Source organism: Lagenorhynchus albirostris, chromosome 2 (assembly GCF_949774975.1).
Source record: "Lagenorhynchus albirostris chromosome 2, mLagAlb1.1, whole genome shotgun sequence".
Taxonomy (NCBI): Eukaryota; Metazoa; Chordata; class Mammalia; order Artiodactyla; family Delphinidae; genus Lagenorhynchus; species Lagenorhynchus albirostris.
The window spans coordinates 147,411,737-147,430,711 of NC_083096.1; the positions used below are offsets into that span (position 1 = coordinate 147,411,737).

The 18,975-nt window shown below is 49.4% G+C and overlaps 1 long non-coding RNA gene across 3 annotated transcripts; it reads right to left on the reverse strand.

The window, feature by feature from the left end:
* Positions 1–8,837: 8,837 nt before the first annotated feature.
* Positions 8,838–16,631, reverse strand: LOC132516205 (uncharacterized). 3 transcript variants are annotated; one of them, XR_009539282.1, is made up of 5 exons: positions 15,215–16,631; positions 14,523–14,669; positions 14,237–14,311; positions 13,872–13,984; positions 8,838–9,078 (listed from the first exon to the last, which is right to left on the reverse strand). It is a non-coding gene; the product is annotated as an uncharacterized LOC132516205 (long non-coding RNA). The 3 variants fall into 3 exon arrangements; XR_009539283.1 differs by lacking the exon at positions 15,215–16,631 and having other exon boundaries at positions 14,523–14,862; XR_009539281.1 differs by lacking the exons at positions 13,872–13,984; positions 15,215–16,631 and having other exon boundaries at positions 14,523–14,862.
* Between the last annotated feature and the right edge of the window lie 2,344 nt (positions 16,632–18,975).

An 18,975-nucleotide genomic window follows, 5' to 3' on the forward strand; every position in this document is an offset into this window, starting at 1 on the left:
TCCATTGGGCCTGCTTCCCGGAGCCAAGCAGGCCGGTGTCAGGGAGTGGCCCAAGGGCTAATCCTTGTTTTCAGCGTGGCTGGGCCCTCTTTTCACAGGCCCTGGGCCGGACGGGATGCGGCTGAGCATCCGGGCATAAGATGGCCAGTGAAGGCGGCCCCTTTCTCATGGGCCTGGATTCCAGGCGGCCCAGCGTCTGAGTGGAGCCCCTGGGGCGGGAGGAACACAGTGGCTGGGCTGGGCAGGCCTTTGTCTGACCACGTTGGGTGGATATTCAGGCTGGCAGGAGGGATTAATGGCCAGGGATTGGCCCTGGGGCCGGCCTTCCCACTGCCCTTTGGAGGCCAAAGGCCCAGGTCAGGGCACACAGTGTTGATGGCTCCCTAGATAGGAGTGGAAATTCCCACCCTGTCCAAAGCTGTTAGCATCAGCCCCCAAGGCTCCCTGCCCCCAGCCCCACCTCTACAGAGGCACCATGAGCCAAGATGGGCTTCGAGGCAAGGAGCAGAGGGTGGGGGACCGAGCTTCCAGCCACTCCGCCTGGGAGAGAGGGCTGAGGCTGAAAGTCATTTCAGGTCCTTGCCCCAAGATTCACAGCCACTGTAGGAGGGCCCCCGACTGCCCCTCCAGAGCTCTGGAGAGAAAGAACTATGTTAACCCAATGAGGGTTCAAGGGACCGGCCTGAGCTGTCACCAGACCCCGTAAGGCTTCCTAGAAAGTTTCCCCCAGTTTGAGACCACTCAAGAGCCATTTATTTCTAAAGCAGCCCATCGTAGCAGCCACAGAACCCACAGCCCAGAGGCTTCAGGAGGGGCTCAGGAACTCTCAGAGACACCCTCACCTCAACCCCCGCCGCCCAGGGATCCCAAGGGCTGCTGCAGGACCTCCTCTCTCTTCCAAGTCCAGAGCTGTCCAAGATGGTGCTCCTTCCTCAGAAGCCTGGGGCAGGGACTTCCCTGGTGGTCCAGTGGTTAAGAACCTGCCTTTCAATGCACGGGACGCAGGTTCGACCCCTCGTCGGGGAACTAAGATCCCACATGCCGTGGGGCAGCTAAGCCCGTGCGCTCTAGAGCCCGCGTGCTGTAACTACTGAGTCCGCGCACCACAACTAGAGAGAAGCCCGCGTGCCCCAACGAAGAGCCCTTGCACCACAACGAAAGATCCTGCGAGCAGCAGCTAAGACCTGACGCAGCTAAATAAATAAATAAATATTAAATTAAAAAAAAAAGAGGAGGAAGCCTGGGGCAGACAGTTGCAGCCTGGCGAGGGGGCATATTGGGTGCCCATTTTGGTGTGGTCTTTTCTAACCAGGCTTCTCCTGAACTAGGGATGAAAGCAGCAGCCCCAGCCTTACCCGCAGAGCCTGACCCCTGCAGTGCTCTCTGGGCTGAGGGGCCTGCGCCAGCCTCGGGAAAGAGAACAAGGGCAGGCCTGACTCTGGAGACAGCATCAGAGAAGAAGCCAGGAGGGGGATGCTCCTCCTGGTGCCTCTTCAGACCTCAAGCACTTCCATTCAGCAAGTCCTGAGGATCTGTGTCCAGGCTGCCCTGGGTCCTGAGTCAGTGATGAAACAGACTGTCCTCTCCCTTCACTGTGTGGTCAGTGTGTGATGCGGGCAGAGCAGGGACTGCAGGGACACAGAAAAGGGAGCCCACCCAGCCTGGCAAAGCCAGAAGGCTTCCTGGAGGGGGTAGAACTCCAGTTGCAGGGGTGGGGGGGCGAGCAGGCCCAAGCTGGATGAAGGCTCATTTCTCTGTGCCCCATCTCATCTCATCACTGCACTTACCTTACTGACTCTCCATGTGTCTGTCTCCCACACTAGACTCTGTATACTTCGAGGGAAGGTACCATGTCTCACTCATATTTGGATCCCTAGCACTTAGTATAGTGCCTGGCACAAGTTGATGGCGGATAAATGTGAATCAGATGGCTGGCAGGACGGCTGGCTACCAGGACAAGAAAACATCAGGTGCAAAGGTCTAAAGGCAAGGGGATATAGTCCATTCTGGGAAGCGCAAGACTTTCAGTATTTTTCTACTAAAAATTCGATGAGCTAATATGTGTAAAGTTCTTAGGACACTGCCTGGAACATATCAATACTGTGTGGAGCTACTGTAGCTGTTGTTGTTTTTCTTGTTACTATTATAGTTCACTGTGGCTAGCGTAGAGTGTCAGGGGACTGAGACAAAGAAGGTAGATGGAATCAGATTGTAGATGACTTATTTGCCAGGCTAAGAAGATTACTTCTTTCTAGAGACAACAGGAAGCCTTTGAAAAGTTTTCAGCAGGGGAGTGACAAGATCAGGTTCCTTGTTTAGATCAGTGTGACAGCAGAGAGACTGGAGTAAAGAGGCTGGAGGCTAAGAGACCAGAGGGGAGGCTGAGCATACGATGAACCGAGGCTCTGCGTCTGCGAAAGCATCAGACCCCTCACACCCATTCACTTCAGACCAGGGCAGAGGGAGGGCCTCCAGCGTCCATCTCAGATGGTACCTTAAACCTCAACTCTGTCACACATCCAGGAACTGGCCATCACCCTCTACTCCTTTCTCTCCCTCTCTGACCACCTCCACTCACCAAGACCTGTTGGTTCTCAGAAGTTTCTCTCAGTTGTTGTCTCTTCTCTCGTCCCTCTGTCTCAGTTCTTGTTCAGGCCAGTGTCAGTTCTCACACTGCCGACTGCGGTAGCCTCCTGGCTGGGACCCCTACCTCCCACTCCGGTTCCTTCTCTCCTCAGCAGCTGGAGCAATGCCTCATCGGTTAAACACGTGCAGTGGCTCCCCATCAGCTCAGAAGTCAGCTGAATCCTTAACACGGCTGGCAGGGGCCGCACGACCTGACCCACGCGAGGCCCCACCGCCTCCTTTCTCCCCCGTCCCCCTGCACCGTTTCCCCCTCAGCACACACACGTTCTCTACAGAGCCATTTTCAGCAGAGTGCGAGGTCCTCTCCCACTCGGAGCCTTTGCTAATTGAAGTGAGCAAACCCGCTTTGCCAGCTTTGGATACAAAGGCAGTCTCATTTACTTTTCCAGCCAGCCCCTCGATCTCCTAAGACTTTAATTAACGGGAAGGCCCATCTTTCCCTCTGAAGGATTCCACCTAACCTGCCTGATGGACTCCTCCTTGTCCTTTGAGAACCACTCACAGAAGATAATCATTTTATCTTCTGGAAAACATTTCCCCATTTCTCCTTTGGCAGGCAGAAGGCCCACCCGCGCCTCTGGCCTGACTGAGCCTTAAGCACGTGCTCTGCGTTTGCTTTGCTCTGTGCCCAGTTCATCCCTGGACCCTGTGCCAGGCTGCAGAGCTGTACAGCTCAGTAAGCATTGTTGAGTGACTGACTGACTACCTTGCTGAATGAATGAATGAACGAACGAACGAACGAACAAATGACCACAAGTGTCTGGAAAGGGAAAAGATCCCTGTGCCTGATTTCCAGCTAGGAATCTGCCTCCTGCCCTTGCTGCCTCTCTGCTCAGCTCCGTGGCCCTGGGCTGAGACCCCCAACGCAGTCATTGCCTCTGCAAGGTCCAGACTCGGTTCAGGCTCAGACGCAGACAATGTTGGTGCAGCCCTGAGCGTGTAATTCCAGCTGCTCCTAAACCACACACCTGGCATCTGAAGCACGTTCCATGTCATTTGGGACTGTCAGCGTTCTGCCATCCACCTCACCTGTACCCTAGGCAATCTCAGGGCTCTCGGGCCTCCCTGCTTCTCATTTCCAGGGTAGCTGAGAGAGAGCGGTGCTGTCAGCCAGGCCGGCTGAGCCAAGGGAGTCGGGCTGGAGAAGAGTGAGTGAGAATCCACCACTCATTCGCTGTGTGATCCTGAGCAAGTTGCACAGCTCCTGTGGTCCATGTTAGACACATAAACCCAGGGCCTGGAGAACTCTGAGAGGACCTGGGCCACTGATTCCCAACCTACAGGCCCTTTAGCTAAAGCACGTCATCTGGAAACCACGTGGCACCCTGTGCTGTCTGTAAAGAGGACGCACAATGTATCTCACACACAGGTATGAATGCTTTGCAAATGGTTGTCGAAGCTGCTGTGACTGAGAAATACCCTCAGTGAAAAGCTTTGTGGTCATTTTAATTTTTCATCCATTGGTGGATATTAGAAGCACAACTACTATCATATGGAGTAGCTGAGAGGTATTTTTTAATCCCCATTCATTTTTTTTAAGCTCTTTTTGATGTGGACTATTTTTAAAGTCTTTTTTTTTTTTTTTTTTTTTTTGGCTGCACTGGTTCTTTGTTGCTGCATGAGGACTTTTCTCCAGCTGCGGCGAGCAGGGACTGCTCTTCGTTGCAGTGCGCGGGCTTCTTGTTGCAGTGGCTTCTCTTGTTGCGGAGCACGGGCTCTAGGCGCACCAGCTTCAGTACTTGTGGTGCACGGGCTTAGTTGCTCCTTGGCATCTGGGATCTTCTGGGACCAGGGCTCGAACCCGTGTCCCCTGCGTTGGCAGGTGGATTCTTAACCACTGTGCCACTAGGGAAGTCCCTTAATCCCCATTCTTAAACTACCACTTTAGTCCAATATACCTTCTTCACTGTTTTGGATATTGAGGTCCAGGAAGGGGAGAGACTTGCCTAAAGTCTCAAAGCAAGTCAGTGCAAAGCCAGAAATGGAGGCTAGGACTCTGTCCCCCAACTCCTCCTTCTCTGCACTTATTCAATGGTATTTACTAGTACCTGCCTGTGGCTGACTCTATGCTGGGCACCAGGGAGCCATTGATGGAGAACCACAGTCCTATCCTGAGGGGCTGACATTATCTGTCAGGGAGAGAAGACACTGAACAAAGACTTTATCCTAACTCCTCAGAGAAGCCATGGGAGGACTGGAATCAGGAAGTGATATGATAAGATTGCTGTTGTCTAGTAATCACTGCATTTGCAATGTGGATGATAGACCAGAAGGGTTTTATCATTTAGGATGTTTTGGGCTTCAAGTACAGAAAATCTCAACTCAAAGTCATTTAGGCTGTAGGGATGTTTTCTCCCTAACAAGAAGGTCAGAAGCAGGATACAGTTAGGGCTCTGGCTCCCCTTTTCTGTGATTCTCTTGGCTCTGTGGTCCCTCATGGGTTGGCTTCATCTTCAGGCTGACAACAGATAATTACAGCACCCAGAACTACAACACTGAGTTCCAAGTATCCAGAAGAGAGGTTGTCTCCTTCTCTGCCTATTTCTTAGGAGAAAAAAGCTCCCCTCCCCCTCCCCCAATGTCTCCTCAGCTCTCATTGGCCAGAGTTGGATCACTTCCCCACTCCTAAACCAATCACTGGCAAGGAGGAATGAATTACAGTTTTGACTAGGACAAATCAGAACCTACCTACTCCCAGGAATGGGTCACTTTCACATGAAGTGGGTTGCTGTGTGTTAGAGAGTGGATACTGAAACAAAACAGGTTCCCTTAAGAAGGAGGAAGGGACAAAGTCTGCTATAAAGAGAGAAGCGAGGAGTCTGGAAGCCCAGCCTGGAGTCCACTGAACAGGGCAGCTTCTATAGAGCACTCGCCTCTCTGCCTCGGGTGTCTGCCTCCCTACGTGGCTCTCAGCTCCTTGAACGCAAGGCCTGGGACCCAACCTCTTGTGGATCCAAGCACTGGAGTCACCAGAGAGGAAGAGGAGTGGTTAGAAAAGCCAGCGTATTCCCACAGTAGCAGGCACAGGCTAACATTGAGAAGTACCCCCGAGCAGGGGCCAGAGAAGAACACCCTGTGAAGGATCCCCTGGCTGGGTGAGCTGGGGCAATCATCTTGCCCTCCCTGAGCCTCAGTTTTACCTTTAGAGACCTGGGAGAGGATGTTCTCGCTCTCTAGCCACATTCACATCCCACAGGTCTTCCTTCTCTATCACCCTGGATGAGCCTCAGGGTGGGGGATGAGTGGGGAGGGGTTAAGAAGAGGGAGAAGTGGGAGACGGGCAGGTAGAAAGACTAGAACTGGAGTGCTGGAGCTGGCTCCGACCCGCTGGTGAGAGCAGCGCATCTCCTCCCAGCCCTGCTTTCAGTGACATGTTGGTAGTTTGAAATCAGTCACGGTGGGAGGTTTCACACCAGAAATTGACAAATGCTATGAATCAGAAGCTACTCCTCTCTACTCCGTGCCCCTCCCCCCCAATCCAGCTGTTAAACATTCACCAGCCCACCACTTGGCAAAGCACCAGTGATTAAAATAATAAAGCTCAGACAAGACCGGGACTCTCCTTTGTGGCTGTCAGAGGGCTCCAGGGAGGGAGGCCCTAGAGGGCAGGGCCCCGGGGGAGGGGGAGGAGCAGGCATTGACCTGTCCTCGCTCTGGGACCCCTTAGCTCACACTCCTGGAACCCTGTGTCTGTGTCCAGCACTAGGCCAGAGCCTTACAGAACATCCCTAACAGCAGCTCTGCGAGCCAGACCTGACCGCTCCCCGCCCCCCTCCATTTTACTCTGAGTTCTAATACTTAGTTCATATTATTTGATTCAGTAATTCCCCTGCTAGGAATTCACCTTGAGGGATGTGCTCAACCATGCATGTTCATTCAGGGGTGGTCATCACTGTGTTATTTATAATAGGGGAAAAATTGAACCTAATGTCCTGCAGTAGGTTTGCTCTGTTCCTTGAAACATTGGGCAAACGTTGAAAGTAGAACATTTTTGAGGACTTTTTAATGACATGAGGAAATATTTTTGATATAATGTTAGATATAAAAAACAGCACACAAAAGTCACACAGTAGGGCTTCCCTGGTGGCGCAGTGGTTGAGAGTCCGCCTGCCGATGCAGGGGACACGGGTTCGTGCCCCAGTCCGGGAAGATCCCACATGCCGCGGAGCGGCTGGGCCCGTGAGCCATGGCCACTGAGCCTGCGCGTCCGGAGCCTGTGCTCCGCAAGGGGAGAGGCCGCAACAGTGAGAGGCCCGCGTACCGCAAAAAGAACCCCCCAAAACAGTCACACAGTATGGTATCAATGTTTATGTATGTATACATACATAGAAAAAGAATGGGAAGAAAGTACACCACAATATCAACAGTTTTATCTCTAGGTGATAGATTGGGGTCATTTTTCTTTCTTTTTTTTTTAGGAATTAAAACTATAAACATTATTCACCAAGTTTTGCTCTTGAGATATATGCACTTTGCTGTGTTTATATGTGCTAATACCTCATTTAAAAGTTTTTAAAATTTATACATTTGATACACCAGAAACCAACAGCAGTTGGCAAGGTAGAAGAGAAATGGTGTGGTTATAAGACAGGAGGAGTGAGAGGAAGACACTACCAGGGATTGAACCCGGGCCCTCGGCGCAGAGTCCTAACCACTGGACCGCCGCGGAATTCCTCCATTTGCATCTCTTGAATTGAAATCATATGAGTGTATCACAAAGACGGGTTGATTACATATTTAAAAAATAGATAATAAGCATGCATGAGTTCTTTAACAAGAGAAAAAAATGTTAATTTCCCAAACCATCCCCAGTTTACAGATGAGGGTATGGAGGTTCACAGAGGTGGGGCAACTGCCTAGAGTCACCCAGCCGGGAGATAGTTCCAAGCCCAGGGCTCGTCCAGTGGCAGCCACTGCTGAGTGTGTCTGGGGCTTCAAGTGTGCAAATTACTGCTTCCCTATAGACTCATTACTCATTATAGATGCAGAAGCTGAAAACGCTCAAGTGTAGAGCTCACCTCCCTCACCCCAGCGTCATCTAGAGCGCTGGCTCCCAGCTTCGCGCCTGGCACCCTCCTTCCCCCACCACACCAGGCAGGCAGGAAGGCACAGCCTCCACAGCAGTCTGTAAGGCAGAGATTCCCTAGGCTGCCCCTATGAGGCCCAGGAGGGCAATCACTTTCCCCACCCCAGCCCACCATATGTCTCCCTAAGGACTAGAATCCAAGGAAAATTCCGGAACCTCAGGCAGGAAGAAGGAAGGGCTCTTCCAGAGACAAGCGGCAGCATCTGGAACAGTTTCTGCTTCGGAGCAGGCGTGCAGTCATTAGGAGGGCTTTGGCATGTTTGGGGGCAATAACTGCATATTTTCTCCAGGGTGCATCATTAACCGCTTTTGCTCAGAATGTAATGAGTGTGTTTCCTATGAGGTGGGGATGTTTACACTCCTCCCAGGCCTTCCTGGGCTGCTCTTCTGTCATCTGCTTGGCCTTAGGCTCCAGGCCTTCCAATTTTTAGATGGATCCAACAGCCTTAGGACCAGCCGCTGAATGCAACTGTGAGCGTGGATTTCGTGATGGGACCAAGGACCCATGGGGCAGCCTACTAGGGGAAGAATCATTCATTCCAGGGCTTTACTGTGGTCAGAAGTCACTTCTTTTCATCCCTGTTTAAAGACTCCACCCTGGGGATTTTCCAAGCTTTAAAAAATGGAGTTTTTTCTTGTTTTCCCAGAAGTTACATGGGTAGAAAATACAAAGAAGGTCATCTCCTGTGTCCCCTCCCCTCTGGCCCCAGGCAGCTACTTTCTCTCATTCTCTTTTGGGCCCTTACAAAGGCAGGTTCTTCTGCCTGGAATACTCTTCCTCCTCTCTCCGCGCCCACCCCCATCTGAAAAACTCAGCTCCTGCCACCTCCTCCAGGAAGACTTACAAATGAGGATATGTCTCCTTCTCTGACATCCCCACAGTTTTTGTGCTTCCCTCTGTCACAGCCGTTACCACACTCAGTCCTGAATGGTTGCTTAACTCCCTCCCCTGCCTAACTCTGAGTCTTCAGAACCGGGGATGGGAATTATTCCTTTACCAAGAGTCTCAGTGTCCACCATAGGGCCAGAGACAGAACAGATGCACAAGGGATGCTGACTGACTAATTGATGGAAAGAATAAATTAATGAACATAGTAATAGAGCATCAGAGATAAAGGGGGAAGGATGCAGCCCCATTATTTTATAGATAAGGATACTGAGGCTTCGAAAGGGAAGGGAGAAGGTATTATCAGGAGCCATTGGTTCATGGCAAGGATGTAACTGGATTTAGTGAGGTCTGGAACCAAGTACTCAAACATCCTCTTCATGTCAGCATCACTTTTCCAGACCACTTTCTCCACAAGGTTGGGGACCTGGCTGTTGGCAAGCTTCCTGCTCTCACAGTTCTGCAAACAGAGACAAAAGGGCAGCAGTTGGAAAAAAGCCCCCGAGAAGCACTTTGAATGATCCAGTTTGGGACCCATGCTCACTCCTTGCAAATCACTATCAGAGGATGGCAGCCCCCAACTAAAGGAGGAGCAATTCGCCCAAACACATGAGGGCATCACAGCCATGACCCTTGGGGGAAATCACTGTGAGCAGGGCAGCCACCCCAATTTAAATCTACGAGAGTCACTAGCATTTCTTGAGCATTTCTGTACCCAGCGCTTGTTAGATATGTTCATGCTCACTCTTACAATAACTCTGTGAGGTAGATATCATTATCCCATTTCATAAATGAGAAAACTGAGATTCAAAAAGGGTAATTGGCCCAAAGTCCAAGAGAGTTAGGGAGCCCAATAGAACGCTTAGACCCACCATCCTCTGTGTACAAATGAAGAAACTGCAACCCCAAGAGGAGGGTAGGGACTTGCCTGAAGTCGCAGAGTAGGTCAGTAGGATAGTCTGGAACTGAAATTCATGAGCACATAGTCACATTACATCAGTAGATATGTAACAGGCACCTTTGGGGTACCTGCTCTGCTCATGACAATTCCTTTCTCTTAGAACAGACCACTCACCAACCCCCAGGACTGTGAGGAATGACTCCCAGAGGGGTAGCCTGGCAGCCGTGTTAGTACCATGTGACCCCATTCCCCTCCCAAAGCTGATTGGGCCAGAGTGGGACACCTGCTCCAATTGGTCCAATCACCCTCTCTTGAAAATGTGGAGATTCTTTCCACATGGGGGGATATGATGGGTGCTGTGAACTGTCATGTTTTCCCCCATCTGATCAGAAGGGCAGAGAAGGCCAGTCTGGGAAAAGAAAAGAGCAAAGGGGCAGAGATAGAGGTGGGGAGAACCATCCCCCTGGGGTCTTGAGCTAGGTCAAGTCCTTTACTGCGTTAGGTCACTTGAGACTCTTAAGTCCCTTGTAATCAATCTCCCTTTCTTTGTTTAGACAGACTCTAGTGGATTTCTTTTTTTAATTAATTTTTATTGGAGTGTAGTTGATTTACAATGTTGTGTTAGTTTCTGCTGTACAGCAAAGTGAATCAGTTATACATATGCATATATTAAAGACTCTAGTGAATTTCTTGTTGTGAAAGTAGCATCATTCTACAGCATATGACAAAGCATCTTTACTGAAAAGGGGTCATTGAGTGAACCACATGGTTACTTCAGGCATTTCAGGTGATCTGATGAGGAGGCCAGAGTGAGCTGGAGTGGTTAGGAGGGCTTCCCTGGAGGAAGCAGAACTCCTCTGTCCTTGAAGGATGAGATGCATGTAATCAGGGAGAGAAGAGGCAGGAGCACCTCCAGGGGACACTTGAGATGATGCAAGAGAGGCTAATTTGAAGGAGTCGAATGTAGGGCCAAGCAGGGCAGTGAAGTAGCAAACAAGAAAGACAGTTGTCTTCTGGTCCCCTAGGAGCCATCCAAAGCCATCCGAGGTGTCCGGCGGACGCAGGGAAGGATTGGGAGGCATTAGCCCCTGGGAGGGTTCTTCAGGGCTGGTTACAAACCGAATCACTGTGGTGAAAGCAATTACATCCCACCTGTGCTCTAGGCTGACATCAGGCATTTTGCCATTTCCTGCCGGCCCCTCACTCTCCCGCCTCTGTGACTTTGCACAGTTCTACCAACCTAGGAGCCCTTCCATCCAACCTCAGCCCAGCTTAAAGGCTACCTTATCCCAAAGCCTTTCCTGTCACCACCCTCAACCCCCAAAGTGTAATCCAGGTTTTCTTTCTGCAGGTTCCCTCTTGGATCCTCTACTGTGTAGTTTATATAGTAATTATCTGTGCAAGTGTCTGTTGTCCCCAATAGAATGTGATCCCTGAGGCCAAGACTCAGATCTGATTCATTGCTTCTCCATTGCTTAACACTGGAGCCGGCCCACAGTACGGGAGAGTTTGCCACACGCCTGAGTGTAGCCACTGTCCACGCTAACCATGGGAAGAAGTGATGTGTTTGCTGCCTCCTACCAACCTCCCTCCCCCACTTACCAATCAGGAGAGAGAGCAGGATGTGAGGGAGCAGGGAGTTCGTCCTCCCATGGGGGTTGGGGGGGGCTGTGGAGCCAGGAGCTGTGTGTGGATATGCGTGTGCGTGTGTGTGCGCACGCGAACACGTGTATATGCGTGCATGGGTCTGTGCTGGGAGCTCTCTCTAGGTTGTCAGTCAAGGAGGGCTCCTCCCAGAGCCTGGCAGTTGGCAACACTAGTTGTGTCACTAGCTTTGTCAGCCATCCCCCCACCCCAAGCTTCATTCTAGTCACATGGTCCCATGATGGGTCAGCAGGCATCGGCCTGGAGGCTGATGGGAGATGTAGTCAATAGCTCCAAAGCCAACCCTGTTTGGCCCGGAGCCCAGGAGGGGCTGGGGCTCAGCAGAAATCAGTCTAATCCTCTGTCACATGCTGCCCCCAAAGGTCCTGTTCATTTCTGTTAACCTGCAGTTGACATTCAGGTTGATTAGATGCTTCCCTTCCTCATACTGCTCCCAAAGGCTGTGAGGGGCCAGGAGAGAAGGCGGAGCAGCCGTTTGCAAAGAGATTGGGTGTTGAAAAGTTCAACAAAGAAGAAAGGGGCCAGAAAGGCGCTGGCACTCACCAAGCACCTACAGGCTCCGGCTCTACCCGATATTTCATCCCTTCCTCCCGGCAGGCCTAGTTATCCTTCTCCAGCCCACAGACAAGGAACCTAGTGCTCTGGCCCTGAGGTGGCTTGCCCCAGGGTGAGTGGCTGGGAAGAAGCAGAGGAGCGGGGACTTGAACCCAGTTTGCGGACGGCCACCCTCTCGCCACAGAGTCCCGTTGCCTTTAGAGGGTCTAGAGGTGGCACCCCAAACTTCTCCAGCACCTTTTCCTCCCGAAGCTTCGCGGCCCAAACCCTCATCACCCTACATGTCCAATCCTCTCGCAGAGGATTTTTGTGCCAAATTTCCGCCAACTGGCCTGTCTGGCCTGTGGTCAGATCACCCTCATTCCACCTGCCGCGTTCCCACCAGCGTTTACCACAGTTGAGTCACTTAGTCCTACAGGTGACTATCTGCCTAACGTCTGCCTCTGCCACCAGACTCTTAAGTTCCACAAGGGTGGGGGGTTTATCTTTTTCTCTGCTCTCTCCACATGGTTCATTCACTCAACAGATATTTGTTGAGCACCTACCGTGTGACAGCTGCTGTGCTAAGTGTTTTAATATAATCGTGAAAAAAATAATAAAGACAAAAATCCCTGCCCTTTGGAGCTTACCTTCTAGTGTAGAAAGAGAGACAATCAGCAAATCTTAGCGTGGACTGTGTCTCAGAAGGTAACGAGCACGATGGACAGAAATAAAGTTGGGGAGGATAATAGAGAGAGTAGGGGTGCAATTTTATGTAGGGAGGTCAGGAAAGGCCTGGAAGGAAGTGAGGGAGGGAGGCACTTGGATATCCCGGGGAAGGGCCTTCCTGGCAGTGGGAACAGCGAGGGCAAAAGCGCTGAGGTGGGAGGGTCCCTGGTGTTTTCCAGGAACAGCAAGGAGGGCCAGCGTGGCTGGAGCAGAGTGGGCGAAGGGCGGGGCATGAGAGCCGTGCAGAAGCCGCCTTCCCTTTGATTTGGAGAGTGATCTGATTCAGGTTTTAAAAGCACCACTCTGGCTACTGTGGTAAGAATCGGTAGTTTCTGATGCACGTCAGGGATTTAATAGATATTTTTGAATGAATGAGTAGAGTGAAAGAAAGGAATATTGCTGTCGAGGGGAGAAGCTGGAGACGCAAACCCAGAGGACAGTTCTAACCTTGACACTCAGTGATTCTGAGTCCAGTTATGAGGCAGTGAAAGGCAAGAGACTTCTGCTGAGCTGAGTGTGAAGCTTCTCCCTGCCAGGCTACCTTAGTAGATGTCCTGGGAGGTCAGAACACCTTGTCGTGGGAGGTGTGCAAATCAAGGTGGATGGCCTCAGGAGAACCTGAGAGCTGCGGCTTTCCAGTGACTAGGGACACTGTGCTCCCACCTCCGCATCTCCCCTCCCCTCCCGTCCTTTAGCTCAGATGTCGCTAGTGGGTGCAGCAAGATTCCTCTCTCTCCTCCTTGAGGACCTCCATCGGACCCTCAGGGATGTCAGGCCCTCTGGCATTTGGTCCACCTCCCTTAGGCAGTACCAATGACAGAGATGCAGGGAGCAGACCTGTGAGGAAACACTGCTGCGGAGCATTTGGAGCCGTATTTGCTGGGGCCAGGAGGCTGTCCAGGGTGGCAGGCTCTCTGTGGGCAGAGTCCTGGATTCCAGGGAGCCAAGGCCAAGGCAGGCCAGGAATTCCTTGCCTTAATTTTTGCCTCTAATTCCTCCCAGAAATGAGGCATGTCAGTCCTCAGATTCTTGGGTTTTTACGAGGCGATTATGGTGATCACTGTAAATCTCCCGTGTGTTGTTTTCAAAGGGGCAATTAAGTGGAGGAACCAGGCACCATTTTCATTTCTCATTAAGTGATTAGAGTGTGTTTGGCAAATCCCAACATCTGTGGCCAGAGGCTGGCTCTGCCGAGCTTGACTTGGGCAGTGCATGGCCTCCACACACTGTAAGCGTCCAGCACTTCCCTTCTGCCCCAGCTTCTCCTAACATGACGGAGTTGGAAGGAATCCTTTCAGTGTGCAGATAAGGAACCTGAGGCACAGAACGGGGAACTAACCCACTAACACCGCACCACTAGCAAGCTCTAGAGCCAGGTTCTGCCTCCCAGCGGGGGACTCCAGGCGGTACACCATACTTCCTACCTAAAGGAGTTTTCAATAAACTTGTTCCCACCGAGGCAGCTTCGCTTCTGGAAGGAGCAGTGAAGGTTCCGTCTTTAGCATGGGGTCATTTTCCCACCTGATTGTTCTTCCCCCTAGAACCACCACCACATCAACAAAGTAGAGCCGACGCTGTTGGTTGACCAAACGACAGTGATTCCCATCCTCCTATTCCTTTGCCTACCTCCCACTAAAGAGGCTGTACCCAGCCTGTCTAGTGGTTAGGAGAGGCTGTGTGACCCAGTTCTGGCCAGTGAGAATATGGGGGATTCTGACGGGTGACTTCTGGGTAAGATATTCCTCCCCCTGAAAGTCACTCAAGCAGAAAGACTTTGGTCTGTACTTACTTCCTTACTTCTGTTTTTAGATGTGGTTGTTTGCAATGATGCTCGTAGCTGAGGAGGCCATCTTGTAACTTGAGGCTACAGGCGAGAGGAAGAAAGCCAACTGTTCCAGCCATCTTTTACTATGTAACAAATTACCTCCCCAAATTCAGTATCTTAAAACAACAGTTAAGTATTATCTTTCACCATTCTGTAGGTTGCCTGGGCTCAACTAGATGGTTCTCACTTGAGGTCTCTTGTGAGGTTACGATCTGGTGGAGGCTCGGGCAGGAGTCACCTGCAGGCTCACCTGGTCTGGATGTCCTAGACGGCTCACTCACATAGCTGACGGTTGATGCTGGATGTCCAGTGAGAGCTCAGCCAGGGCTCTTGACCAGGACACCTGCACATGGCCCCTTCATGTGGCTTGGGTGACCCCAGCATGGCTGCTGGTTTCCTACGGCAAGTGTTTCAAACAGTAAGCATTTTAAGAGGCCCAGACAGATGCTGCAAGACTTATGACCTAACCTTGAAAGTTCAAAATGTCATTTCTACCACATTATATTGGTTAAGCTAGTCACTATGGCCAGCCCAGATCCAAGGGGAAGAGAATTAGATTCTACCTTTTTTTTTAAAATTTTATTGAAGTATAGTTGATTGGCAATGTTGTGTTAATTTCTGCTGTACAGCAAAGTGATGCAGTTTTATATATATATACATTCTCTTTCATATTCTTTTCCATTATGGTTTATCACAGGATATGAATATAGTTCCCCGTGCTATACAGTAGAACCTTGTTTATCCATCCTATACACGCTAGTTTGCATCTGCTAATCCCAAACTCCCAATCCTTCCCTCCCCCATTCCCCCTTCCCTTTGGCAACCACAAGTCTGTTCTCTGTAAGTCTGTTTCTGTTTTGTAGATACGTTCATTTGTGTCATAGTTTAGATTCCACATATAAATGATATCATATGGCATTTGTCTTTCTCTGCTTGACTTACTTCGCTTAGTACGATAATCTCTAGGTCCATCCATGTTGCTGCAAATGGCATTATTTCACTCTTCTTTGGCTGACTAATACTCCATTGTATATATATATACCACATCTCCTTTATCCATGACTCCACCTCTTAATGGAGGCATGGCAAGGTCACATTGCAGAAGAGCAAGTGGCATGGGAGATATTGCTGCCTCCATCTTTGGAAAATGTAATCTACCATACCTACACCCTGAGGACGATGATGTGGAAGATGGAAAGGGTCATGGTCCTTGTTACCTATGAGCCACCACACAGTCTCTGGACTTAAGTAAGCAAATAATGTTCTAAAGGCTTAAGCCAGAGTGAGTTGGATTTTCTGTCAAAGTCCAGGCCCGGGGGCAGGGGTTGTAGTGCAGAGAAGCAGCAGTCGATCTCCAGCCACAGTTGGGCCGTCTCAGTCCTCTGGTGGAGTCACATTTGTACTATTATCACCAGTGAGTAACATGGGAGCATTTTAGGGCCTCGAGGCATAGAAGACCCGCACTCACACTTGAGGTAGAACTTCCCTAAACTAAGCCCTAGAACTGAGATCCCACCATTCACTCTTCATTTGTTAGGTCTGAACCAATGGGGACTGTGTTCTCTGAAGTTCTCACCCTCTGACAGGCACCCTCAGAGCAAAGGAGTTTACGGTCCTTTCCTGAGGAGGAGAGAGCCTTGATAGGTGAGGAAGAGGTGCCTGGGGCCAGGAGAGGAGAGAGTGTGCACAGGAGACACACTTGGAGGACCTCACAACTGGGCCAGTGCTGTAATTAGAGGGATAATAAGGAAGAGCTTGGGCTGACATGTCCTTGAGGATGACAAATTGACTCTTGTTTTATGCCCCTTTTGCTTGAGAGACTTCTATTGATAAAATGACTATTAAGGAATACAAAGGATGCAAACCACAACAATAAAGATAATGGGTGAGGTAACCTCAGTAGACAAGCTATTACAACAGAACAATAGAAAGCAGGTGGAGGAGTGGTAACTGATGCAGGAGGGCAGAGAAAGTCTTAGGACAGAGTGTGCGGAGAGGAAGATACAGCCAAGGAAGAAGGCAGCCTGTCTTGCCAGAACCAGCAAGACACAGAGCTTAGAACAGGGGATTAATTAAAAATCGACATTGGACAGTCTCTCCCCAACGCCAGGCACAGAGCACCAAGAGGTCAGGGTCTACTCTCCAGGGGGAGATCAGGGGGGCTTCTGGAGCAATCTATTGTCCCCAGATGAAAGACCTTTATGTTCTGGTATTGGTGTGGGAGTAGGGGAAGCAAGTCCTCTACTATAGACTGACTGACTGCCCAGTCAACCTGAGGCATGCACACTAGTTAATCAGCAAGCTCTTTGGTTCTTCATTTGTAAATATGAATGGACATCCAAGGATTGCCAAACATCTGAGGAAAGCCACCAAACTGAAAGAGTAAGACAAACAAATAAAATGACCCCAAAGGAAATGGAAATAATGCAAGGACCAGAAAAGAACTTAAAAAAAAATGAAAAAAGTTTTACACTCAATAGAATCCTTATAGAGATTCAAGGAGACAGTGTATCCATAAAATAAAAACTAGATGGTATGAAGAAAAAAGAAACAACCAGAGAACAAGAGAGAGCTCTTGAAAATTTAAATATATATTTCAAATTTTAGTAGGTTTCAATGTTTTCAAGTTCAGGAAATTTCTCAGAGAGTGAAATAAAAAGATAAGAAGGTAGAAAATATGAGACATAAAGGATCAATACACGAAGTTAAAAATCTAAATGGGAATTCTAGCAGAAACAGATAAAAATGGAGAAATTTATATTTAAAAGTTACCTAAGAAAATTTCCCTTGAACAAAGTTCACAAAGTCTCCATATTAAAAGAGCTCCATATGTGCACCCAAAAATGAATGAAAAAATGACCTGCCCTTGGGTACCATACCCTGACTTTTTTAATACAGGGAGATAAAGAGGAGATCTAAAAGCTTTCAGATGGGAGAAAGATAAAAATAAAGAAAAAAAGGTCATAAAGGAATGGTAATCAGAGTGACTTCAGAATTCTCAGCAGCAACACAGGATGCTGTAAGTTAGTAGAGAAATGCTTCAAAGTGCTGAGGGAACACAGTCGTATGAACCATCAACTATACAGATATAGTAAAGACATAGGGAGACACGCCAGGAGTGAGAATATTTACATCCTACGCATTCTTCCTCAGGTGGTTACTTGGAGGGTGTGGGTGTGTGCTCTAGACAAACATGGACATAAACCATGAAAATGGGAAACATGTTTCAAAAAAGGGTGGACCCCACACAGAAAGCTGTGAAAGGAAGTTAAAGTGATGGATTTCCAGCAGGCTTGGACACTAGCTGATCACATTACAGCATGAGAATAGAGGGACTTGGAAGGAAGTCTCTGGTGAGAGAGGAAGACTGGATAAAAGAGAGACTGGATAAATATGAGGGAGAGATAAAGGCAGTTAGGAATTTGAGGAAAAGAAAAAGTGGTGCAAGTAAGAATATGCAATCTAGGAATCCCCAGATCTGCAATGAACAATGATAACACAATTACATGAGAAACAGTTTACTAGTTTCTAAGTTTTCAGATGCATCTATAAACAAAGCATAAAAGATTCGCTTGACCAGCTGGTGACAGAGAAGTCAGGGGTTTGAAGCATGGGGAAGATTCTGTCTGCCTTTCTTGACTGGAAAATGGAGGGGGCACATGGAAAGGATGCAAGCACAGCCTCTAGTGCCAAGAGTACCCCATGACCAACAGTCACCAAGGAAACAGGAATCTCAGTCCTACAACCGCAAGGAACTGACTTCAGCCAACAGTATGGAAGCTTGGAAGTGGATTCTTTCCTGAGCCTCCAGATGATACCTTGATTTCAGCTTTGTGATACTGTGAGCAGAGAACCCAGACTTCTGACCTACAAAACTGAGGTAACAAGTGGGTGTTGTTCAAAGTCACCAAGTTTGTGATGATTTGTTAGGCATCAATAGAAAACTAAAACACCTGGCATGCCCTTCCCCTCCCTGCTGCCCCCAAACTCTTACTTGATTTATGTCATATGAGGTGTTTTAGACTAGTGGCTAAGCTCTCAGACTGCAGATAGGCAGACACGGGTTAGAATTAGAATTTCACCTCTGAGGATGAGCAGTCACACACACATAAACATTCAGTATACGGAACTATGATGATTGTTCTTATTCACTTTGAGTCTCAGTTCAGCTCTCACTCCCTCTGTAAATGTCTCCCTGACTCCCCACCTCACTCCTCTGGAAAGTTCATCACACTCTCCCCTGCACTTTGTACTTACTGTACTATTGCATGCTTCATGCTGTACTGGTTAAACGCCCTCACTAGACTAATCTGTTGAAGGGCAGAGATCTTGTCTGTTCGGAGCCTGCCACAGCCCCTGTCATGAAGGAGCTCTGAGAATGTTTATGGAGAAGGAACACAGAGGAACTTTCTAGACCCAGTGAGGAGGGCTGTTCAGGAAGGGGTGATTTCTCTGTTACTAGGGTAGCTACCTGTCAGGGATGCTGAAAGGGGTTGACTTCTGCTTTGCTGTGTATTAAAGCTTGGATCTGTTTCATAAAAGCACATAAGAAGCCGGGAGGCAGGTACTAGAGGGTGAGAGACCTCTCCGGCTGGGGTCAGTGGACGAGGCAGAGTCAGGTGTTGAGCTGGACATTAACTCATCTATTCAATTATTTTAACACACATTGTTAACTGTGGCAGTCCTGCACAGGGAGATGCTGA